The sequence below is a fragment of the Delphinapterus leucas genome, chromosome 3, assembly GCF_059928025.1.
Source record: "Delphinapterus leucas isolate spDelLeu-1000000601 "Yukka" chromosome 3, BTC_Dleu_Yukka2, whole genome shotgun sequence".
In the NCBI taxonomy this organism is placed as follows: Eukaryota; Metazoa; Chordata; class Mammalia; order Artiodactyla; family Monodontidae; genus Delphinapterus; species Delphinapterus leucas.
Window position 1 is genome coordinate 6,101,652 of NC_143131.1, and position 10,468 is coordinate 6,112,119.

The following is a 10,468-nucleotide window of genomic DNA, read 5'->3' on the forward strand; positions in this document are numbered from 1 at the left end:
CTCTCCCATTGCGGAGCATAGGTTCCGGACGTGCAGGCTCAGTTGCCATGGCTCACGGGCCCAGCCGCTCCACGGCATGTGGGATCTTCCCGGACTGGGGCATGAACCCGTGTCCCCTGCATTGGCAGGCGGACTCTCAACCACTTCACCACCAGGGAAACCCTAGAAGCATTTTTGATATTACAGAAAACACATTCTCTGACACTGTGACAAATATAAAAATTCAAAATCAATAAATAATACCCTGATAAAAGACCTATGCATTAGAAATAACTATTAAAAAAAAGTTTTATATATCTCATTGATCAGAAAAGGAAACAAAACTTAAGAAATTTGGAACCAAACTATAATGGAAATGTATATATTGCAACTTTTAAGGTACAGTTTAAGAAGTTCCTGTAGGGAACTTGATTGACTCAAATCTGTATATCATAAAAAAAGAAAGATGGAAAATTAAAAAGCCAAGTATTGAACTTAAATTAGGAGAAAACAATTAGTGGAATAAATTGATGGAAAAACTAATAAAACAAAGGTAAGAAATTAATGAAATATACAATAAATAACATTACAGAAGGTCAACAACAACCATAAAAATCTGGTGCTTTACAAAGAATGTTTAAACATCAACTAATCTTGGGCAAAATCAATCAAGACAAAGATAGTTGTAAATTAATATTAAGAGTAAAATGGGGACATAATACAGACAGAGCAGTGTTTAAAAATTATAAGCCAATATCAAGAGAAAATTTTATGGCATTGACCCAAAACCCCACAAAACCCCAAAACTAAAACCCCAAATTGACACAAGAAGGTATAAAAATCCTATATAGGCCCTGAATTAATTCTCAGGGTTACCCACAAAAATGTATCAGGGACAGTTGACATTATTGGCAATTTTACAAAACCTTCATGAATTAGGTACTAAAAGAGCAGGAAAATGTCTCAACAACTTTTCTAAATCTAGGATAGCCTTGTTTCTAAATGAAACACGGAGAGTATAGACAAAGAAAAGAGTTACCAAAGATCATAGATGTAAGCATTTAAATAAAACATTAGAAAACCAAATTCAGTAATGAATAAATAAAAAATGATAAATAAAATAAATATATCTAAAAAAATTTAAAATACATGCATGCATGTGTATGCATAGACACACACACACATATACACATACCCCATTAAAGTGTATTACATATGAAGTATGGTAAATATTAGAAAATTGTGGTTATGCTATTACAAATAAGTACATATTTTATTTTATTTATTTTTTTGATTTAATAAAGTTTTATTTTTTCAAAATGTACAGTTGGTGGGACCTATTCATGCATCTTCACCAGAAGTTGGGGCATCTCCACCCTTGGTGTTTCTGGTGTAAACTACTTGAGCTCTGTGCTTTGAAGCCAGTTTAATAAGTCCTTTACTAAGGAGCTCCTGAAGGGCTGCCCTGGCCAGGGAACCACGAATCTTCAGCCTCTCAGAGATGACAGCTGGAGTTATAAGCTTACATTGGGAATTTCTTTACAGAGTTGTCATATGTTGCTTTGTCAAACAAGATTAGGTTATTGAGCTTGTCCTGAACTTTGCCTTTGGACCACTTCTTCTTTTCGGCCTTGCCCCCAGATTCTTTTCACTGGGTCTTTGTCTTTCTTGGCTGACTTTCCGGCATCTTTCTTCTACTTGTCGTCCTTTGGTGACATAGTGAAGCCGGGAGAGCAGCTGTTACCATTGCGCCTCACTAAGATGTCGGACAAAAGGGGTAAGTATATATTTTAAAACAATCTAAATTTCTATCAATTAGGGATTTGCTAAAGATATTGAGATACATCCTTGTGATGGAATTTTAATGGAGCAGGTAGTATGAATACATTATATCCACAAATATCAATGTGGATTTATCTAAAAACATAGGATGAAAAAGCATTGTTTTTGGAAAACAGTATGAAATTTCCTCAAAAAATTAAAAATAGAACCAAGATACGACCCAGCAATTCCATTTCTGGCAATTTATTCTATTTATTCGGAGGAAACAAAATCACTAACTCAAAAAGAGTATCTACACTCCCATATTCACCGCAGCGCTATTTACAACAGCCAAGATATAGAACGACCTAAATGTCCATCAATGGATGAATGGATAAAGAAGGTGTGTGATGTATACACACACACACACACAGACACACACAATTGAGTATTATTCAGCCATAAAAAAAGAGAAACTCCTGCCATTTGTGACAACATGGATGGAGCTTAAGGGTATTATGTGAAGTGAAATAAGTCAGACAGAGAAAGACAAACACTATATAATCTCACTTATATATGGAATCTGAAACAAAAACCAAAAAAAGACCCTCTCAAAACAAACTCATAGATCCAGAGAACAGATTGATGGTTACCAGAAGTGGGAGGAAGAGGGTGGGAAAAACTTTTAAGAAAAAGGAAAAAAAAAATGTTTTTCTGTTCTATTGGAATGGAGAAACACATTGCAGAAGAACAAATTTAGAATAATTTGCTATTCATGTAAATTTAATGACACACAAGGCCACTCTAACATCTATGTACATGAAAATATAAAATTAAAAAATTAAATATCATGAAAGATAAATATAATTTTCAGAACAGTAGTGACTTTTACAATTGGGATAAAAAAGCAGTTATAAAAGCTGGTATTAAATATACTGATTTTTAAAAAAATCTTAAATAATTATGGTAACTAGTCAATATTTCTTGACAGAATAATGTTAAATGGGTGTTTTCTATCTTTTTTTCTACTTTTTGTATATTTAAAATGTTCTAATATTTAAAAAAGACAGAGAAATACTAAAAGCGCCCATATATTTGGGTTAACTTTGTTTTTCCTTTTGTAATAGAACAGTCATTAGGCTGCTCGCAAATCCTTGGTCATATTGGCAGTTGTCCTTGGGATCTAAAAATGGTTGAAAGTAGCTCAGTGGTGATTTCCACCAGGTACATCACTGCCACATGGTCTCTTCCTTCCCAGCCTTGGGTAGAGGAAAAGCACTGTAGCCCTCATGTGGTGACTGATTTTAGGACACTGCCAGCCCTTGGATGGAGAAATGAATCTATTTTGGATGCAGAGTGTATATTCTGTGTGTGATGAACTCCTAGCCTTGTCCCCTACCTTTGTATGCTGACCTCAGGAAAAGTCTAGACTAAGATCAGAGGTTTTAGGTCTGTGTCCCTGCCCTGCTGCACAATTCTTACTCCGTCTCCTGGTACTGAGGTATTATCCCTGAAACCAGAACCCTTGTGCACTGTTGGTGGGAAGGTAAATAGGTGCAGCCACTGTGGAAAACAGTACGGAGGTTCCTCAGAAAACTAAAAATAGAACTACCATATGATCCAGCAATTCTACTTCTGGGTATTTTTCCAAAAGAATTGAAATCAGGATCTCAAAGAGATATTAGCACTCTCACGTTCATTAGAGCATTATTCACAGAAGCTGAGATGTGAAAACAAACAACTGCAATATTCATTCACAGATAAATGGGTAAAGAAAATGTGGTCTATACATACAATGGAATACTAATTCCAGCCTTAAACAGGAAGGAAGTGCTTCAACATGAGAAAACATGGATGAATCTTGAGGACATTATGCTAAATGAAATTAACCAGTTACAGAAAGATGAATACTGTATGATTCCACTTAAATGAGGCATCTAAAATAGTCAAATTTATAGAATCAAAGAGTAGAATGGTGGTTGCCAAGGGCTGGGGGAGGGGGGAATGGGGAATTACTAACCAAGGGGCATAAAGTTTCAGTTAAACAGGATCAGTAAGCTCTAGAGACCCATGCACAACACTGTACATATAGTCAACAATACAATATTGCACACTTAAACATTTAAGAGGGTGGATCTCGGGCTTCCCTGGTGGTGCAGTGGTTGAGAGTCTGCCTGCCGATGCAGGGGACACGGGTTCGTGCCCCGGTCCGGGAAGATCCCACATGCCGCGGAGCGGCTGGACCCGTGAGCCATGGCCGCTGAGCCTGCGCGTCCGGAGCCTGTGCTCCGCAACGGGAGAGGCCACAACAGTGAGAGGTCCGCGTACAGCAAAAAAAAAAAAAAAAAAAAGAGGGTGGATCTCTTATCAAGTGTTCTTACCACAGTATAGTAAAATTAAAAAAAAAGTCACTTGAAGGAAATGTGAAGGAGTTGGTGTGGGGCTCAGAGATTTCAGGCTGCAGAGTCTTTTATAATAGGCTTTCTCTTAAATGAAATCTCTCTGTTGTCATTTTTTCACTCATAATGACCTAGGGTCCGCAACACAACCCTCTGGTCTTTGATTTGGGTAATTTGAAAACAGATATACACATATACAAATACATCCGTGTCCTGGCTGTCTGGGAGACTTTCTGCAAAGATTTCCATGTTTCTAAACCATGAACAAAATTACATAGCTGACAAGTTGTTACCATTATGGTTGACAAGAGAGAAAATATTTTTAAAAATATAATTTAAAATATTTCTTTTCAGGTTTTGATGACAAATTTCTGGAGATCATGAGGAAAATAATCTTGTCAGTTGGAAATAAGAGCCACTTACTTTTTGGAGAAGATGGACCAAAGTAGATCCGACACCTCAAATAGGACAGAATTTTAGCAAGTGACAACAGGAAAGAATTAAAACAATCCATTTGGACTCTTGGGTAATTAGAAAGTCATTTATTGATGACTCAGTGCTATGTGTGGGCAGGTATTGATATTTTTATGAAGTAATTATGTCATGCTGGTGACTTTAATTTTGCTATCTCAGTTGTTTAGAACATCATTGTGTCTTTTTCTCTTGTGAGTCTTAGACTACTGAGTATTAGAATCAGTAAAACTTTGAGATAAGCTGTAAACACTAACCGCAAAATCAAAAGTAGTGTTTTTCCTCTTATGGGAGTGATGACTACTAAACATGGACTAGCTTCACACCCAATGACTTAGGTTGGGTTCCTTACAAACAGAGTTCAAAACAGGGATTTGGGTGCTCATAATTTATTGAGGGGGTGGTCTGCAGGAACATCTGGAAGGAAGGGAGTGAAGCAGGATAAGGAGAGAGCCCACCAAGCCTGTGGTCCCAGGCAAAGTCTAGCTTTGGTCTGACCTTGGGGTGGGGCGTGCGTTCTGGAGTGTAAATCAGATGCTGACTTGTACCCTGTTGAGCCAAGGGTGCCAGATCCTGTTCCCTCATATCAATCATGCATTAGTTAAGGGCTGCACCCGGGAGGGGCTTGTGTAGCTTCCCAGATGGAGCAGCTCCAGTCAGCTGAGGATACGTCCTCAGTGCAGGGGGTAGCTGTGAACGATCGGTGGACACATACAGCAGCTGGGGGACGGGAACCCAGACTGGTAGGGGGTCTGGTGGGACACCACATTGCCTATGACAGTCTACCCTATGCACTACTCAAATTCACTGCCTCCGTTAGCTTCTCTCTGCCTACGATTCTGTGGTCACAATTCACCGGGAAACATACCAGAGTCAGGTTGCTGGAGAAATTGCACCCACCACTTACACTGATGGCTGCAGCTGAAAACGCTGAATGAATGATCCTCAGGGGGAAATCTATAAAAGAGTACGGGATTCAGAACAGGGAAGGAGAAACTGAGCAGGGTGTGGTTTCAGCGAAAGATCCAGGTTGGGGGGTGGGGCATTGGAACTTAAATAACATCATCAAGTTACCACCCTCTTGAGGCAGGGGATTGTCTTGTGCCCTGTATCAGTAAGCCATTGACTGTAGACCATGGGGTTGGGGGACATCTCACCAGCAACAAAACTCACAGCAGCTGGTAGGTTGGTACCAGACTGATGAGGGGGACCTGGGTGAGGCTCCATAGTGCCTACTAAACCCGCGTTGTATGCATTCACATTCTAATTACACTACTACTGATGGTGTGAATTGGGCAAATTAGTTAACCTCTGTACCAGTTCTATAAAATGTCACACAATAAGCTCTCAGTAATGCTAGGTTTTATTGTTGTTACTTGTTTTTATTGGCATTGTTGCTATTAATTGTTCATTTAATGGAGTTTTCCAAAATGCTGAGTATGAACCAATATTTTAATTCATGGGAAATTAAGAAAAATTAAAAATTTGAGATTAAGAAATAGATGCATTTTTACTATGTACTGCTGAATACTTAAGGCACAATTAATACAATGTCAGTTTTGAAATTCCCTATATTCATTTTTTCTTATAAGATGATATAATTACTCAATACTCATGCTAAGTAAAATAATTAATAGCCTCTTGAATGGAATTTCTCATTCTATACACATAGGAGATAAACATGAGATCTATCAACAGGTTTCGTTTATAGATGAGGAGAGTTTGGTCCCATGCCCAGATCCATTCCTGACTCTCTGTAAGAAAGACCTTGGGAAGATGACAGTCACCTCCGTCCCCTTGAGGCTGTCATATTAAATGGGGACAGGGAGAAAGCTGACATCTTTGAGTGTTAGCTAAACCTGGGGCTGGTTGGTTGTTAGAAACAGAAACCCATTTAAACTAGCTCAAGAAAAGGGAGATTATTTTAACTGTACTGAGTTCATCAAATCCTGTAATTTGCCATCACGGATGTTTGTTATGATTCTTTGCAAATAAAATTCAAATTCTAAGACTTTCAGTCTCTGTGTCTCTTAGATCAAATCCTCAAGAGACAATATGATTGGCAGCTGATCTGGTCAAATCTGCTGCAGCAGGGAGAGGGTCCATGTGGTGGAGCCCGGCTGTCCTGCTCAGGGCTGTGAATGGGATGTGAGCTGGTGTATGACATTAAGCACAGCAAATAAAGTTGATTACCAGCTCTGCTTTGAGAGTGTTCTATGTGCTAGTCACTGTGCTGTCTGCTTTCTTCTTGGTAATCTTGCTGGGCATAGGTAGATGAGCTCATTGTACAATTCTGCAGACTTAGGGAGATTAGGTTAATTTCCCAGATCTGCACTTGGAAAGGCAGAGCTGGGAGAGCTCAACCTGATTTCCTTCAGGTTCTGTGGATGACAGCCCATGTCCGACACATCTCTTCTAGGATTTACCAATGCTGGTGTCTCTGTGAAATGGGTGAAAATGACTGATCCCCATGCTGTGATAGGAGACTGTCATTACACAAGCCTGTATGAGCAGGTTTTTCTTCTGGGTGCCTGGGAAGCTTGCCTTCTGGCTATCAGGAGCCCTTGTTCACTGCTGGAATACACTGAGACAATGTCCCATGTCTCATCTTTGCCTGTTTCATTCTTGGGTCTCCCAAGGCAGATCTTCCCTACATACAGGAAATAGTTCTTCTAGTGTTAACTTGGGGCAAACTAGGGCCCAGTAGTTCAATAGCTAGAAGTGACACAGCTATTCTACAAGTCTTGAATTAAGTACTCCATGGGTGGCCCCAAGATCCCACATTTTCCTTACTCTCGATGCCTCAGAACATGTGGTTATTCTGAAATACTTCTTGGAAAACTCTAATTATTTTAATCGTCCTGCTTTATACTTACATTGCATAGGGGGTCTTTAGTTCTGTTGGTTTTCCTTGTCAATCTCATCACAGTTGATCACAACTTCCAGAAATTCCTCAATATTCTGATCTTCTCATGAAATCATTTCATTTTCCATGACCAATATGCATTCATTCTTATTTTGGAATTACTTCTTTAATTCGGTAGGATTTTGGTAGAGGCAGAGGTAGATTGGTGTGCTTAGCCATCTTGAAGTGGAGGCCCTGGACGTCAGTCTACATTATTGATAAATGCCAGAAACAAAGCTTAGCTCTTCAACACATTCTGAGTCTTCGGCTTATGTGCCACATAATACTTTTAATCAAGGTTTTTCATCTGTTAGTTTTGATCTTAGGTGTTGGTGGTTTCCATCCCTTTCATGATTTTTTTTTTTTCCATCAGTGCAACATCGTAAACACAGCCTCTGAAAAAAAATGAGACATGAATTTTGGATAGCTGTTCTTTTCTTTTCATCTTTTTTTAATTGCTCCACTTCTGATTAATAATTGTTTCAAGAAGAAAGGTAGATTCTGTTTCCTCTGCAGAAAGAAACAACAAGAGAACGCTCTCTTTTCTTTGCAAGACATCTGTGCATATCAAGTACCATGTTCCCTCAGGTAATGTCCTCAGAGTGAGGAAAGCAGTGGCTCCTTTGCATACGAGAATGTCGTTATCTCAGTAGACGGCAGGAGGTAAGTATTGAGACAAGGCCTCTGGCTTTTGGTCAATGGCTAATTTTATGAATCTCCAGTGTGATAAGGCTGCTGAAAAATAAAATGTGATCTTAAATGGCAATAAACAGAGTACAATATACTTAGAACATTTCTCTCAGTTTGTCTTTTTAAAACTCATCATAACGAATTATTATAAAGCAAACAGCCAGCAAGCACCACCCAATCAATAGAGCTTGACATGCTCACCTGGAGCTCCCCAGTCCCAGTCACCAGCTCTTCATCCTTTCAGAGGTAATTATTTCCTTGACTTTTATGGTAACCAGGTCCTTGCATTTCTTGATAGTTTATCACCTGTGTGCATATCTAGACACTGAGGATTTTTATACGTATTTTATATTTATTTTAGTCTCAGTTTTCCCCACCATCCCGTTCATTTTCTTACCAGTTGTCTCTTTCAAAACAGAAATTCACAGTCTGGAATTTGAGAATTGCATTCTTGTCTTGCAGTTTAACATTCTCCTCTGTCCTTTGTGTTCCCTGCAAATAGGCAGCTGAATTTGGAGACCTGCTGAGGCTCAGATTCTATCCTGGCAGCAGGAGGAATAATGACCCCCTCCCCGAAAATGTCCATGTCAAACTCCTTGGAAGCTGTGACATGACTTACATGACAGAAGGGACTTTGCAAATTTGCTTCAACTAAGGATTTTGAGATCGAGAGAGTACGCTGAATTATTCAGGCGAACCCAACGTAATCACAAGAGTGCTTATAAGAGGGAACAGGAGAGCCAGTCAGAGCAAGAGCTGTGATGACGAAAGCAGAGGTCAGAGTAATGGGGCCACAAGATAAGGGACGTGGAAGCCTCGAGAAGCTGGAAAAGAGAAATAAACAGATTTTCTTCTAAAGGCTCCAGAAAGAAACAGAGATCTGCTGCCACTTTGGTTTTAGCCCCATAAGACTTCTGACCTCAAGAACTGTAAGTAAATAAACTATGTTGGTTAAGTCACTAAGTTTGTGGCACTTTGTTACACAACCATAGGAGACTAATTGGATCCATCTGGCAAGATCACAGGACGTGGGTGATATGGTCTGTCAGCAGCAGACACGTAAGGTCTGGGTTCTTTCTTTTTGTCCTGTCAGCTGAGGCAATGCTCAATGCTTCGATCTATAATCCATTGGGGTTGCAATATGGTGTTATTCTATTTCCATCATTTTTTTGTTTATGTATTTGCTGCAGACTAGCCAGATGAAGAAGACTAAACCGACCAGAGCCAGAAGGGAAGGGGTAAGGAACTGAAACAGCACCGACGAGTGGGGTCAGAAGGACCAAGATGGCTGCAAGGCAAATTTTATTGTGCTACAGTTGCAGATTATACAGACTAGAAAAGGGAAGGTTGCCAGACGGTGATTTACATTATCTAATGACTGTCTTGGCTCAAGGTTAACTTCCCTGGGAGAAAACCCATAAACCCAGAATCATCAAAAACAACCTGCACGTGCAGGGGGAGACAGTTTTGCTTATCTCATTTTACATTCTTTCTGATCTCTGGGCCCTGGTGATTTATCTCCCATGGAATGGAACAAGGAGGGGAACAAGTAGGGACAGTCCCTTCGAGCAGTGGTGGCATGCCTGGCACGTCCGCAGCCTGCTCTCATGGCTGACTGCTTCCCACATGTATTAGCTGGAATACTTCTATAAATAGATGTTTCTACATGGTATAGTTCACATAGGAAAGGAAAGATATATGCTCACTTTTCCCCTTTTACTTACCAGGTTATTAGATAATGAATCATTTCCTTCCCGGCTCTGAAAGTGATCAAGTCAGGTTGTTAATATAAAGGATTTATAAAGAGTTCAGTCCCTTACAAACCTGACCCTCAATGAAGATCAAGTTGTTCTGATTTTGGCCAGTGGAAGACTCTCAAGGTGGCTTCTGAGTCTTTTGATGTGACCTTGTCAGTCTTTGATTCTAGAAGGTTTTTGCTTTCTAAAATAACAAGGTATTCCAGAATCATCTTGTGCATTTTCTGTCCCAGATCTGGAACCTGTAATCTCAGGAAATCTTGGTTTCTTTTAGTGGAAGATGAAATTTCAAAACCACAGTCGAGGGTCTAAGTGGTAATAAAGCTATATTACCTAGGACTCTGCTGTATCCTCACGGATGATGATTTGATTGACTATATTTGTAAAATGACTTTTCTAATTTTCTTATAAAAATAATTTTTAGCAATTCCTTTAATAGAAATAAAATCAACTTTCCATTTACCTAAAGAATAATATTGGATTAATTGATACATCTGAGCTAATAA

The 10,468-nt window shown here is 39.3% G+C and overlaps 1 pseudogene; it reads right to left on the reverse strand.

The window, feature by feature from the left end:
* Window positions 1–1,241: 1,241 nt before the first annotated feature.
* LOC149749503 (small ribosomal subunit protein eS25 pseudogene) lies at window positions 1,242–1,697 on the reverse strand (annotated as a pseudogene).
* Between the last annotated feature and the right edge of the window lie 8,771 nt (window positions 1,698–10,468).